This window comes from Sarcophilus harrisii, chromosome 5 (genome assembly GCF_902635505.1).
Source record: "Sarcophilus harrisii chromosome 5, mSarHar1.11, whole genome shotgun sequence".
Classification (NCBI taxonomy): domain Eukaryota; kingdom Metazoa; phylum Chordata; class Mammalia; order Dasyuromorphia; family Dasyuridae; genus Sarcophilus; species Sarcophilus harrisii.
In genome coordinates this window covers 58,140,973-58,157,197 of record NC_045430.1, presented here as the reverse complement: position 1 = coordinate 58,157,197, position 16,225 = coordinate 58,140,973, and positions in this window count along the sequence as shown.

The following is a 16,225-nucleotide window of genomic DNA, read 5'->3' as shown; positions in this document are numbered from 1 at the left end:
ATTTGTGGAAATATATATATAGTAGAATTGTACATGTTAAATATATATTGGATTACTTGCCATCTAGGGGAGGGAGTGAAGGGAAGGGAGGGAAAAAATTTGGAACTCAAGATTTTGCAAGGGTAAATGTTGAAAATTGTCTATATATATATTTTGAAAATATAAAGTTTTAATTAAAAAAACTGAAACCTAGTTCTAGTGTTACTAATTACATGAGTGACTTTGAAAAAATCACAAATCACTTTATTTCTCTTGATCTTAAGTTTTTTTTTGTTTTAAGAAAAGTGAGTGAATTGGACTAAAAGATCTCTAAGGATCTTTCTGGTCTCTTTATTCTTTCACTTTCTACTTCTTTGGATAACATTTATTTGTTTATTTGTTTCAAAGATGATACCCTTCTCTGCCTAAATTATACTCCATGAGAGCAGGGTCATTGATTTGGAGCTACAAGGGACCTTAAAGATTCTTAAGTCTAAATTTGACTTAACTTCAAATAAGTTAATGACTTACTCATGATCACTCAGATAAATAGTAAGTAAGACCTTGACAGAGTCAAGGTCCAACCCAGTCCCTTTGAGCAAATTCAGCACTCTTACAACTGCACCACACTAACTCTTATACTTCTTTAGTTCTCTCAGATTTTGTCACAAATGTTTCACACCATAGGGCAAATTTAGTGAAGTACTTGTTGACTTACATTTGCTGTAATACTAGTTCTGAATTCAATAGCTAATATATATATTAAGATTCATTAAGCTCAACAACTTTATGTGATAAACACTGAATTGTTCTTGCTCTCTGTGGCTGAGAGGTCTGGAGACAATTGCCACTTGTCTTCATGAGGCCAGGCTGTGCTGGCATGGTCTGTCCTATGATTGTACTCCAGACCCACCTCAATATAACGGACTTCTCCTGCCGACCTTCCAAGCTGCCTTTAGATGAAAAACTATCATAAATAGAAGGAAGATTAGACTTCATCTAGTCTAATTCCTTTCCTCCCATTTTCCCCCTCAAGTTTATTATTCTTTTGGCTTTTCATCACATTCGTGTCTTTTCATCATAATTCATTCCTGAATATATTTCACTTCACCCTAGCAAGACTTGTCTTGTGCAAAAGTTAACCAAAAAATCAGCAAAACCAGTCAACATCATCTATATTGTAGACAAATGCAGCATCCCAGGCTTATAGTTGCCCCTCTTCTCTCACCATGAGGGGAGAATTGGGTATTTCTCAACTTCTCCAGGGACATGATTTCTCATTAAAATTTCAATGTTTAGTTTATTTTTATTTATATTATCTAATTGTTCTAGTCATCATGTATGATGTGTTGTTTATCTGGATCTGCTCATTTAATTATGTTAAGTCACTTCCTGTAAGTCACTCCATGTTTTTCCTGAATTCTTCTTATTCTTTGTTTCATACAGTACAATACTATTTTATTACATTTCCATACTACAGGTCGATTAGTCATACCATAGGTGATGAGTATCCACCCAATGTTCAGTTCTTTGCTCTCATAAAAACTGCTATTATAAATTTTTTTTCACAAAATTCCACATTGGTTTTTTTCACAATGTCATTCCTTTTTCTTTACAGAGGATGAAAGTAAGATCCAAGGAGGAAAACCAACTTACATCAGGACACATAGTAAATGGAAAAACTCAGACTAAAACGTAGGTCTTCTCTTTTAAAACCTAATGGTCTTATCTCCCTTTCCCCTAATCCCAACCCCAATTTGCTCCATCAGTACTCTCCATATTTTTTCAAGATCAGAGAATATTGTACAGCTAGACTCAGCTTTGATTGCTTGTTTTAAGGAATTAGACTCAAATATACTGATAATACCTTGGGGGAACCTAGTAGTTTTTCCATTCTACCACCCAGAATTTAAATGAACCAAACTTTGCTGGGCATGAGTTTCCTCTTCTGTAAAATGAGGAAGTTATACTGGATAGTGTCTAAGATCCCTTTCAGGTCCTGAACCAAAGTGAATTGATTTGAAATGGACTTAAGTTTCAAAAGAAGGAATTTAAATTAGGCATAGGGATGAATTCTATTTAAAACTGCTGTCACAAAATACAACAGGACATCACTATGTCTTAGAGATATGTTCCAGAAATTTCTTAAAAATTAAAAAAATCTAAAGGATTTGCATTAAGAGCAACTGGTAGAGGTTGTTGGGAGAACAGCAGCAATTTTGGCTGTAAGCTCTTTTAGGAAGGGTCCATACTGACCTACTTGAGAGTTGGTGGCCTTTAGTCTGCTTTAGAGAAATTGATGAGGTTATAGAGAGATAAAAGAAAATATCCTTTGGAAGTTTTCAGCTTTAAAAATGTAGAAGGAGATGAAGAGAAATTTGAATGTGAGATTTTCACCATCTCTTCATTAATAAACACAACACTAAAAGATATTTTCAGTACTATTAACTTCTGTATTTTTTTCTTGTTAAATATTTGCTCAAAATGCTTCATTTAGATGTTTTTATATTAGTATATGTATTCATTAATTGAGTTACTTCTGTATAGAATATTCTGTATTAGGATCTTAACTGGGACAAATGCATCTTGACTGTCAAATTTGGCTACATAAACGAGTGAACCTTAATTTTATATTTGGCCTGGGAATCTGGGATCTTTGGACTGTTTTCATTTCTGATAGTGGTCATTCTTTGTTAACTTTATGTAAATGAAAATTACCTCAAAGTTTACATAGTATACTAAAAAATCATACTTTAGAAATGGTCACGAGTGACCAAAATGGAATATGTGCAGAAAGATTTGTCTGTATAATTTCTACAAGGTAAAATCTGTATAATTTTAATTTGGCCTATTATTAAGCCAGATATTATGACTTCTCAGTCAACATGGCTTTTAATAAGTGTATATTCATATCTATATATATGTGTATGTGTCTATCTATAGCCATATCTATCTTATCTACACACATGTGTAATTACTGATTAGGACTCCATTTATCAATATTCTTATTTAACCAACACTGCCAAAATGTAAAAGATTATTTTTGGTTAAAATAAATCAATCAATATATTTTAAAAATTTATTGTATATCTTAAAACAAATGAAGTCATATGTAACAAATAAAATCTCTATTATTTTATTAAGCAAAAAAAAGGAAACAAACAAAAAAGAATTGGTTTAGGACTAAGCCCATCTCATCTCAAGGTAGGGGAATGGAATTGTTAACTTCTGAAGATTCCTTCCAGTTCTAGGATTCAGGAATTCTTTGGTTCCTAGAATTGTTGGCTGGAAGAGTCATGCTTACAATAAATTGTTGTATGTAGGGAACTAAAGGTAACAGGAATCATGTTTTTGGCTTGATGTTTATCTTGTTGGCTAGCCAGAGACAGCTGTCTGTTTGCCAACATCTCATCAGCTGCCTATGCTTTCTCTTCTCCACTTCCTTTGCCGTATCTCAAAACTACTGTAAATTGGCAATGAGGAAGTGAAGGCACAATGGGCCAGGGATCTGGCCAGATCCCTACATCAGTGTAGAGACCAAATGGAAGACAATGTCCCTCCTGCCTGGGAAGCCACTGCTGCCTTTTTGTCTGTGACCCCTAACCCAGCAGAGACAGTGAGTACAGTGAAGGACAAAGAACACTGGATCTGTTTGACGGCTCTGCTGCTCAACTATCAATGGGACTTTGGCCAAATCACTTCATTCCCTGACTTTGCTTTTCTCGTTTATAAAATGATGGGGCTCTACTCCTCTGAGATCTTTTTCTTCCACTACAGTCTATGATATAGGAATTCTTTTTTTTCCCTTCCTATGTATTTAGTAAATAATTTTAATAGTTCACTATGTACATAGTATGGAGATCAGTTCCAAAATACTAGCTGTGTCTGAATTGTTTATTTTCCTTTCAAATTGGCCTTATGGGTCTCTAGTCAGCAAAATAAAAAATGTTCTGGTAGAAACAGGCCATCAACAATGAAAGAAGAAAACAGGATAATTGATTTAGAGTTAGAAGGGACCACAAATTCTTAAATGGAGCGGTCACTTCTCCCCAGGGTTCTCATCATTTTCAGCTCAGCAACCAGCTCTTCTCTTAGTAAAACAGATATAAAATCGAATTCCTACTTTTTTGGTCCCTCTATCTTTGGAGGGTGAAATTATCCTAAGAAACGTCAAGGATTTATTTATTTATTGTTGTTGTTGTTGTTATTGTTTTTGGATACTTATATGCTTATCACTATGCTAGACAATTTAATTATTAGGATAAAAATAAATAATTTTTGCTTTCAAGAAGGTTATTTCCTATTGTGGGAGGTAACATACATCCATAAGTATATAAAAATAAATATGTGCAGAATAAACACAAAATAAATGCAAGGTAGTTAAACACAAAAGGAGGATACTAGCAGCTGAAGTGGTTTTGTGTAAGAGATATCTATGTCTTGAAGGAAGTGGGGAATTCATTGACACAAGAGCAAGGAGGGAATATATTCCAGGCAAAGGAAAGAGTCAACGATACGTGAAATGATACATGAAATGTGAAAAGCCATATATGAAAAACAACAAGTTTGGCTGTGTCATTGAAAGAGACAAAAAGGAAAGAAGCAAGCAAGAATTTGCTAAGTTCCTCTCGTTGCCAGGCACTGTGCTAAGCACTTTGTAAATATTATCTTATTTGATCCTCCCAATAACTTTGTGAGACAGGTGCTATTATTAATCCCATTTTACAATTGAGAAAATTGAGACAAAGGTTAAGTGATTTGCCCAAAATCACACTGCCAAAAAGTCACCTAAAGTCACCTTTAGACTCAGATCCTCCTTACTCCGTATCCAATGCTCTATCTACTGTGCCACCTAGCTCAGGAAACAAGAAGATGGATTGGGTGGGGGAGGGAGAGCGCCAAATTTTGAAGAGCTTTGAAAGCCAACCAATAGAGCTTATATTTTGTCCTAAAGGCAATAGAAGGTCATAGGAATTTTTTAAAACTGAAAACATTTTTTCCAATGAAAAAGTATTTCTTTTCTTTCCCTCCCATTTCCTCTAGCCCCATTGAAAAACAAAAGGGAAAAAAGTCTTCTAACAAATATAGATCATTACTATGCCCAAAAGGATATCAAACCATGTATACCCTTTGATCCAGCAGTGTTTCTACTGGGCTTATATCCCTAAGAGATCAAAAAGAAGGGAAAAAGACCCACATGTGCAAAATATTTGTGGCAGCCCTTTTTGTAGTGGCTAGAAACTGGAAATTGAGTGGATACCTATCAGTTGGGGAATGGCTGAATAAGTTATGGTATATGAATGTTATGAAATATTGTTCTATAAGAAATGATCAGCAGGATGATTTCAAAGAGGCCTGAAGAGGCTTACATGAACTGATGCTAAGTGAAATGAGAAAAACCATGAGCTCATTTTTCATGGCAACAATAATATTATATGATGATCAATTTTGATAGATATGACTCTTTTCAGCAAGAAAATTATTCAAGCTAGTTCCAATGATTTTGCGATGAAGAGAGCCATCTGCACCCAGAGAGAGAACTGTGGGGACTGAGTGTGAATCACAACATAGTATTTTCACTCTTCTTGTTGTTTGCTTACATTTTGTTTTCTTCATTTTTTTGTCCTTTTTGATCTGATTTTTCTTGTACAATATGATAATTGTGGAAATATGTATAGCCAAACTACACATGTTTAATATATGTTGGACTACTTGTCCTCTAGGAGAGGGGTTGGAGGAAAGGGACTGAAAAAATTGGGCACAAGAGTTTGCAAGGGGAAATGTTGAAAATTATTCATACATATGTTTTGAGAATAAAAAGCTTTAATAAAAAATAAAAACAAAAAAAGCCAAATATAGATCATTAAGCAAAACAATTCCTATACCTCCATGTCCAAAAAAATGTATGATGCATTCAGTGTCTTGAGTCCATCACTTCTTTAAAAGATGAGTAACATCCTTAATTGCAGTTGGCCACTACATTGATCAGAGTCCTTAAGTCTTCTGAAGTTGTTTTTACAATGTTGTCATTGTATAAATTATTTTCCTCATTTTCCTACTTCAATCTATATCATGTCAGACACCTTCCCAAAAGTACCCCTTTTTACATTTCTTTCTTTCTTTCTTTGCTGAGGCAATTAGGTTTAAGTGACATGCCCAGGGTCACACAGCCAGGAAGTGTTAAGTGTCTAAGATCAGATTTGAACTCAGGTTTTCTTGACTTCAGGGCTGATGCTCTATCCATCCTTTTGACATTTCTAATGTAAAAATAATATTCCATTGCATTTACATAGCATAATCTGTTCAATCATTCCCCAACTTATAGGTACCCTTTAATTTCCAGTTTTTCACCCTTACAGAAAGAATTGTTATAAATATTTTCATACATATGATCACATGATTACTCTCTCTCTCTCTCTCTCTTTGTATAGGCTTAGTATTAGTATCAAAAACTAAATGGTGCTCTATCCACTTTGCCATCTAGTTGCCCCCAAAATGTTTTTCCTTAAGGAGACACTTGATTAAATCATTTCGCTACTGAATAAATTCCACTGAGAAAAATAAAAAATGACGGATGCTGGAGGTGCTGCAAAATAGACACATTGATGCATTGTTAATGGAACTGTGAATTGGTTCAGTCATTATGGAAACCAGTTTGGATCTATATATGCCCGTAAAGTTACTAAAATGGTATGTATTACGAGTTGATGGAAATTACTATTGATTAATTGATATAATAATCTATTAATAATAACCATTAAAATAGAAAGCAAGAAGACATATGAAACCCTCTTTTGTAGGTTTGAGATTTAAGTAGTTGTAACTTCTCTATGTTTTTAATCATCATTTTTCCATCTATTCCCAGCAAGAAACTTGTTCCTTCTTTGATTCTCTTTTTTCCTAATTATGTCAAGATCTCCATTTGGATGACAAAGGAGTTCCTAGGTGACTAGCAAATCTAATAAAAAGACTTAAAACTAAAAACAATTAAGGGTGGGGTAAGGCAATGTATATTACCAAAGCTAGATACTATAAAGAATAGCCACAAAGAAGGCAGAAGAACAGATAGCTGAAATACCCAGAAATTTATCAGTTAACCCAAGAAAGGAACCGATAGTAACAGCCATTTTGATGGGAGTGAACCCTGAAATTGTTCCCTTTGACTTTGGGGGGAAGCAATGGAAGTGAACCCTAAAACTGTCTCCCTTGACTTTAGCGGGGAAGCAATGGGGTGAGCTCTGAAACTGTATCCCCTTTGATCTATAAAAGAAAGGTGATTCAGAGTCTCAGACTTCAAAAAGTCTGGGAAAGCATATGTTCCCAGATAAATTAAGTGGCTTTATTCAATTGGAAATCTTGGTCAAATCATTCTCCATTGATCTTTTGGGAGTAGCCCAATCCTCTTCAGGAAATTCCAGGGTCTGGAAAAAAGCCTTCAAAATGATTTAATTCAGTTGGAGATGTGGATCTGTTGAGTGGCTTGAAACTCCAAGATAAGTATCTAGGCTTGGGGACACTGACTTTCTTTTCAACTGGAACCAAGCCACAGATCCCCAATAAAAAGATAGTTTTTGAACCCCGAATCTTTGTATAAGTCTGAAGTAAGATTATGCTTTGCCAAGGGACCTCTCTTCTTGTCACAGCTGCCCACTAGGACTCTTGTCTGCTGTGAAGACATTCTTTTCTCAGTGATAATCTTTATTTCTTTGACAGGACCTCTTGCCATTGAGGAGTCTGTCTTCCTAGCAAAGCTGGCTTCTCAGTCAATAATAAACTTCCCTTTTGCCAGTCAGACTTTTCAGGTTCATGAATTCTTTCATGTTGGACCTGCATCTCTGACCAGAGGGGATTCTCACATCAATTCTCTACCACTAGACCCATATCAATTGCATCAAGTGACTATATTAAATTTAAGTTAAGTTTAGGTGATAAACAAGAACAACTAATGCAAAAAGACAAATTTGATCCCATAGGTAGAACTGAAATTTGTTAAGATAAAATTCATGACTGGAATAGGGCTCTTGATAGCTATATCTTAAGGAGAGGTGAGGAGAACTTTGTGTTTAACGAAGTATACTTGTGAGAGAAAATCCAAGAAGCATAGTGGAAAGACATGATAGAGGGTATTTGGATCAAAGGAGGGAATAATAGAAATCATTTTCTTACTGGAAAACACCCAAACAGAATGAAGAAATAAACAAAAAGTTTGAGAAACATCATAAACCTCTCACAGAGGCATGGGGTGATGGGAACTTTAGTTATCCAGACATCTGCCAGAAATCTTTGCTAAAAGCAGAACAGCTAATAATTTCTTGACTTAGCTTAGAGAAAATTTCATAGTGGAAGGACTAACAGGGGTCATTCTATTATGGATATGATACTAACAAAGAGAAATTTATTGCTTGTGTAGAAATCATGGAAAACCCAGAGTAAAGTGACTCTTTAGTCCTAGAGTTGTGATACAGAAGAGGACATAGAAATGATTTGATATATAACCTAGCTTTGAGAAAAGCAGATTTTAAAAGACTAAGAGGAATGATAGGTAAAGTTATAATAAAAAGCTTCAAGAAAATTCAGCCCAAGTAGTATAGATCTTCTTTAAAATAATATTCTGAAACCACAAAGAGACAATTCCAGTGAGAAAGAAAATGGGGAAATCAATGGAGATATACAAGGAATTCAACAACCAACTTAGATTTTTAAAAGAAGTGTATAGAAGATGGAAGACCAATAACTGAAGATGGATCTAAGCTTGTGACAGCCCTATGAAAACAGTATCTGAAATGCTAAATTTAACATAAAGCTAGCGATGGAAAGTGAGGACAAACAAAAAGGGTTTTTAGCTATATTCAGGAGACAGGGTCAAAGAAGGAACAAGTTCCTTTCTGGGAGTTGATGGGATAGTGATATTTAAAAACATAGAGAAGCTAGAATTACTCAATGCTTAAACCCTAAAATGGAGAATGACCTTCACAATGGAAATGGTGGAACAAAAATGATACCTAATGCTTTTCTCTAATGCAGAGAGCTCCAATTCCATCCTGGTGTGATTTCCCTAAGCTTAGCTGTCATCACTCAGCATCCCCGTTCCATTTAACCACTTAACATCAATCAGCCTTTATAAAAGGATATTTACTTTGAGGGATATTTACTAGAAGTCTTAGATGAATTCAAGTCACAAGTCTATAAGAACTGGTAGATGTGATTCCTGAATAATATCTGTCAGTAATATCTGAAAGGTAATAGAAAACAGGAGTGGTATTAGAAGATTGGAGAAGTATGAGATCATTTTTAAAAGTATTTAAAGTTTCTCTTGTTATAACTTCTTCTTGAACAACCAAGAGTTATGGAAGTAGAATCCATGTTTTTACAGTTTGTGGTTTACATCCTAGAGGTTCAGCTCTATTTTCAATCTCCTAGAGCCAGATTAGATATATTGCTCTCTCAGGATTCTAAGAGTACTCCTAAGAAGTTGGAGTATTCTCTTCTAGTGTTATCAGCTCAAATCCCATCCTAATGTATTTTCCCTATTCTTAGCTGTCAGCACCTAATATCCTAGTTTCATTCAACTAATTAACATCAATTGGTTTTTACAAAAAGATAGTTTTTTTTCAAGAAATAGAAAAAAGTATACCATTTTCTTCCCAGCTCTTTGGGGGGGCAGGGTACACATTCTCTTCTATCCACTTTAGTCTCTGGGAGAGTTGACTCATACTTAATCCGTAGCATTGGTCCCATCAAGTTCATATCCAAATGTGGCCTTACTGTTGACTGAATCCTATTTTGGCTACTACTGGATAGGTCCTTAGGTAAAAGTCATCCCTCATTCCTCAAGGTCCCAAAACTTAACAAATTGATTTCAAATTTTCTCATGAGTCTTTTGAGTCTTTTGGTGGTTTGTTCTTCTAACCTTTCAAAATTCACAGTGAAGTAGACTCTAATTTACTTTGTCCATAACAAAAGAAGAAATGTGGCAAAGAACCAAGACACATGTCATAGTCTATGTCAGACTTTGACAGAGTCTAAGGTCCAAGGCCTCCTCTTAATATTGTCTCTTTTTTCTCCCAAGAACACTACTAGACCAGAAGTCATATTCAGAGAAAGGCAAAATTCTGATCATCTAATGCCTTTTGAATACAAACCCAGAATCCTTTACATCATATGGCTAAGCACCTGGAACCAGTTACGGAATGTCTACACATAAGAAATCACCTGAGAATTCTATGCATGCTCATGCTTCATTGTTCCCTTTGAACAATGCATAGAAGATGGATTTTTATTTGTTTATTATCTCTAGTTTATTCTGTATATATCTTATTTGTGCATAGTTGTTTGTATGTTTACCCTCCCCCCCCGAATGAGTTCCTTGAAAGCAGAAACGATGAAACAATCTTTTGCCTTCCTTTGTAACCCTAGTGTTTAGCACAGCGCCAGACATGTAAAAGGCATTTAATAAATGCTATTGATTAATCTTTTATTTCTCAAAATAAATTGTTATCATTTGTTTAGTTCTACAAAGTACCTTTTTGGTTGTTGTTTGTCCTTTGGTCTGAAAAAAAGACCAATGGCATCAAGAAAATGATGTCTTAACTTGCAAGTGAATTGCATTTAAGTGAGGGATGGCTGTGCAAAGTCATCAACCTCCCTCTCTCCTCCAGTCTTTGGAGTCCAATGGAAACACATAGTTAGGACAATAGGAGATATCCTAAGTACAGTGAGAGACTTTGGCCTTTTTAAGCTAAGGTTTTTCCCAGGTCTCAGTTTATCTGAGACAACACCCATTTAGTGATTAAAGGCTAGGTAAAAATTGAAGTAAAAGAATTTGCTTTCCCAAAGAATCAATCTGAGAGGTGAAGACCCTCAAGATTTCAGGCCAGAACTGAAACAACTGCCATTTATACTCACTGTGAGCCATCAAAACTTAGACAAAGAGCAAGTGAGGTTTGGCCTGGGACCTATTATTGGCCAATCAGTGAGAGATTTGGGTTTAAAGGAATAGTCAAGTAGCTCCATTTGAATCACTATGGGTTTTAACAGTCTGATTTTTTTTATAGCTATTTTTCCAGAAATCACAAATAATAACTATATGAGGCAAAATAATTAATTGTTCTGATTTAAGAAAAAAGGCATAGAACATATAAGTGAGGAAGAGGGAAAAAAAGGAATAAAAGAAAAAAATCTGTCCTTAGCATTTATTAAGTGTTTTTTGTATATTTGGCACTATGCTAAGCACTAGGGGTACAAAGGAAGGCAAAAAATAGTTTCTGCTTTCAAAGAATTCACACTCTAAGGGAGGAGAAAACATAAAACAACTATGCACAAATAATATATATACAGAAAAATTGGAGATAATAAACAAAGGAAGACTTTGGCTTCCAAAGGGAACAATGAAGTGTATTCACTGAGTGTGTGGGCTAGACAATGTTTCTCCTGTGAACAGAGGGAGAGAAAGAGGTAGAAAGGAGGAGGCAGAATTTTAGGATTAGGTAGCATAATTGATAAAGTACATATAGTGTCTGTAGAGTGAAAATATAAATTGATATAAATAGTATAAAAATTTTATTACATAGGTAAGCTCTCACCAAAAATAGTGACTAGGTCTGCAATTTAATCCTTTATTTCTATAAAAATGTTGTTTATTGTTATGCTTTTGTCAGTCATGTCAGTCTCTTTGTGACCCCATTTGGAATTTTATTGACAAAGATAATGGAATCAGCTCATTTTACAGATGAGGAAACTGAGATCAACAAAGCTAAGTGACTTGTCACACAGCTGGTAAGTGTCTGAGGCCCACTTTTGAACTCATGAAAATGAGTCTGACTCCAAATCTGGCACTCTAACCACTGCCCCATAAAGAGTATGCTGTTGATATACTTATGTACATTTAGATGAGTTTTGTGAAACTTGCTCTCAAATGTTTAATGCATTTAAAAACTATTTTGAATGGAATTCCTTCATGTAGCTCTTTTTGTTTTGTTTTATTTTGTTTGTGATGTTCAGAATGGTTGATGTTTGTGAATTTATTTTGTCTCTTGTTATTTTATGTTATATTTTAATCATTTTATTGAATCTCTGTGTTTTTTTAAGTAAATCACAATATTGTCTGCAAAGAAAGATATTTTCCTCTCTGCTTCTGCTAACTGTTAATCCAACAGTTAATTATTTTTTAAAAAAATTATTAGCATATTAAGCACTGTATCAATAATAGTGGAAATAATGCACTTTAGCTTGATCTTATTAGGAAAGCTTCTAGTGCTTGTCCATAGCAACTAATGCTGATAATTAGTTTTAAGTACAAACTTTCGATCATACTTGTAAAAAAAGTATTTTTAAAATAAATTAAAAAAAATTTTTTTAAAAATTCTTTCATTTCTATGCTGTGTTTATAACATAAAAGAGAGCTGCATTTTGTCAAAGGTTTTTCCTGAACCTATATAGAGATTTTTTCCCATTTGTCTTGTGATTTTATGATAATCAAAACTTCCTTTTAAAATTAAAAATTTTTTTTTCCAGAGCTTCCTTTAACAATATTGTTGATAATATTTAACATGTATAAGACTGCCTGCCATCTAGGAGAGGGGGTGGAGGGAGGGAAGGGAAAAGTCAGAACAGAAGTGAATGCAAGGGATAATGTAAAAAAATTATCCATGCATATGTTCTGTCAATAAAAATTTATAATAAAAAAACCCAATATTGTTGATACCTTCATTGCTACTTATTGTTCTATTTGCCTGAATATGAAAAGGTTAAGTTATTTGCCCCAAATCACACAGCTATTATAAGTCAGAGAGGGAACTTGAAAGTGTTTCTTCCTAATTCTAATTCATAATTACATGCTCTTTATTATTTTTGTTTGTTAACATATTTTGTGATATTTGTAGCTTTCCTGATGTTGAAACATTATTACAATAATGAATCCAATCAGATCATAGTGAATAACTTTTTAAAATGTTGCTGTAGTTTCTTTGTTCATATTTTAATATTTTATTCCAATAGTATTCAATCATAGTGATCTATAATTTTACTTTTCTCTTTTATTTCTCACTGGTTCAGATATAAAGTATATTAATCCTATAGTTAGAATCTGGCAAGGCACTTTTTCCCTCTGCTTTTGTGAACACTTTATTTATCTTAGGCATTAATTGTCCTTATAATTTGTGTAGATTTTCTCACTACCATCCCCTATTTGGTTTACTCAGTCTCTCTTTCTAAGCTCAGATTGTTTAGATTCTCATTTTCCTTCTTTTTAAAATCTAGGCATTTTGTATTCTTTTAAATATTCACCCAATTTATCTGTTTTTATTTTTGTTTAGATACAGTTAAATAGAATGGTTTCTGACCATTTTCTTTATTTTTGTGTGTTCTCTGTCCTACACTCTTTCATCTACATTACATGGTCATTAGGCAGGGATCAGTACCATGATGAGAATATGAGTGTAAACTCATTTCAATAGGTAAAGGAGGGGGAGGGCTTATTGAATCTAGGATTATTCAATTAAGGGAATTATCACATTTGCTCCTCTCCACTCACATGTTTTAATTATGAGATTTGGGGGTTTAGGGAGCAGATGTTGAGAAGAATAAGAAACATTTCTTCAGTAAATATTTAAGTACCTCTTGTTTGCCAGAATCTCCACTAAGATATTCCTCTCATGCCTCATTAGGGCATGAAGGTGACCCTGAGTTTTAAAGATCAGCAGGCATAAACTTTGGTGGTTATTTCTGAGAGGAAATAGGGTCATACAGCTAGTATGTGTTAAGTGTCTGAGGCTGGATTTGAACTCAGGTCCTCCTGATTCTAGGCTGGGTACTCTATCCACTTCCCCATTTAGCTGCCCCATGGCATTAAACTCTGGCAGGCACCATGTACCAAGCCAGAATGACTTCAAGTATAGATTCGCTGAGTGATTGTGTCTGAGAATCAGCTCTTTACCAGAAGGTTAACCACAAGGTAATTTTTTTTTTTTTTTTTTTTTTTTGCCTCAACAACTCATGAAGTTTCTGTTCTTATTGTTTAGTTGTTTTTGTTTGTTTGTTTTGTTGTCGTGTCTAATTCTTGGAATTTTTGATACTTTTCTTCCAGTGCAACCCTCCTGCACCCTGTCCCCACTCCACCTGAAGTAACATTTATTTTGTATACATTTATATGCATGTTATCTCCATCAATAGAACATAAGCTCCGTAAGGGCAAGGAATTTTAACATTTTTGTCTTTGTATTCTGTACAATTCAGGCACAGTAGGCACTTCGATGAATGTGTCAGTGGTTGGATTCTCTCAACCTTCAAAATGAGGAGAATCATTCTGGTGCTTTCTGTTGTTGTTTGTCCTTCCCTCTCAAAGGGGACCATAACATTAGGGAGGTAAACCATAACATGCAAATGAATTGAATTTGAATGAGGGAGACTGGGCAAGTTCACCTGCCTCAATTTCCCCTCCAGAGAGGGACCCAGAGGCTAGATATGAATTAGGACAACTGAAGGTGGCCCTGGATACAATGGCCTTGGCCCTTTTAAGTTAAGTTTTTTTTTTTTTTTTAATAGCTCTTTAATAAGGTTTAATAGGTTTTTAATAGGTTTTAATAGTTTGATTGGGGCAACTGCCCAAACAGTGATAGAGATACATTAGTAAGACATGCTTCTTGAAGGAAAGATACAACTGCAACCCAGAGATTTATCATTAATTTTAATGGGGGTGGAGGAAGGGAGATGGGGAGACAGAGGAGAGATACAGGATGGATTTGGGAAAGAGAAGTTGGGGATTAAAACAGCTTAGAGAAATGTATAAAAAGACCGCTTTTTTTTTCCCCACTGGTACATGAAATGGTTTGTGCACAGCACATACATTCAAAACAGTACAGAAGCATCACATCTTTTACTAACATTTGACTGATCAGCTCCTGTTTTCTGACCTGTTGTACAAACCTCTAGAACTGCAAAGGCCTGATATGAGGTATATCTTAATTTAGAGGAAGAGAAAACATATCAGGATGCAACACTGTCCAGTTTTGTGCAAGAAGGAACGCTAAAAATGCGATTGTTCAATGAGGTATATCTCGGACAGGTGATGCAGGTGGGCAAATGAGGAGGGCCCAGAATTGAATAGGAGTACAAAGGGGGCAGAATCACATTTGGTAAATGTCTTAGCATTGTCAAAATGCTTGCCGCTACAAAAGAACATTTTTTTTAGCACCAATATTTTTCCCAGTCATGCAATGTGGCTATGAGCCATGGCACCTCTTGATCTCCAAAGAATCACAATTTTGAGTGACCCAAAGGAGCAAAGGAAAGAACCCTGATAGAAGTGAGCAGGCTGTACAATACTAATGATGATTTATGCTTAAGTTGAATTTATCTACTCTCAAAAATACGTGAAGAAGTCACTAAGAACCACAGAATGAGAAGGGATGAACTGGTCGTGGTGGACACAATAGAGACAACGACCATACCAATGAGATCTCTGACCCATAAGAGCACAAACGATTGGTTTAAGGTGTCCAGGTGGTAGGAAAAAGATACATCTGCAATTCACGTGGCCTCTGATTCACATAGTGGTTGGATGGGCATAGATGGCATATTAGGGATTGATACTTGCTATATAATGTCAAGCAACTCCTAATCCCTTTCCCCTTTTCCTTTTTAGAAGTTTGATTCCTCCAGACAGCAAGAAAGTATTTACATTCCCTGGGGGATGACAAGGTACACCAATATACTGGACACTGCTAAATGATTTATGTATCTGGAGGACTACAGATCCCCCAGATCTGAGTTGATTGAATTTTTCTCATCCCCTACTCATTTTCCTCCATTTTTCTATTTGGTTTGAGACAAAAGAGTATCAAACGATCCAAATTACTCGATGGGGTAGGAAACATATTCTCAGGAGCTCATTGCCCAGAGCCTAGGGGAAGAGCAGAGGTTTCTAGAAGATGGAAAGATGAATAAAACTAACACCTGGATTCATATATAAAAGGGCAAAGACCTATATAACCTGAGGTCAGGTTGATATTCTAAGGTCTTAGAAGCCAGAAATAGAGCCCAGATTACTTTGTAAGGAGATGGTATCCAAGGCAAAAAAGGGGGACAGCATTTAGACATTAGTGCATATAGAAAGTGGAAGTGAAGGCACATGAGTTCTTGCAGATAAATGTATCATCAGCCATCATGAAAAGTAGATAGTACTAGGCCATGATAGAAGTGCTCCAGAAAGGAAATTTATCCAGCGCCCTAAACTTCTAGAGACAAGAGT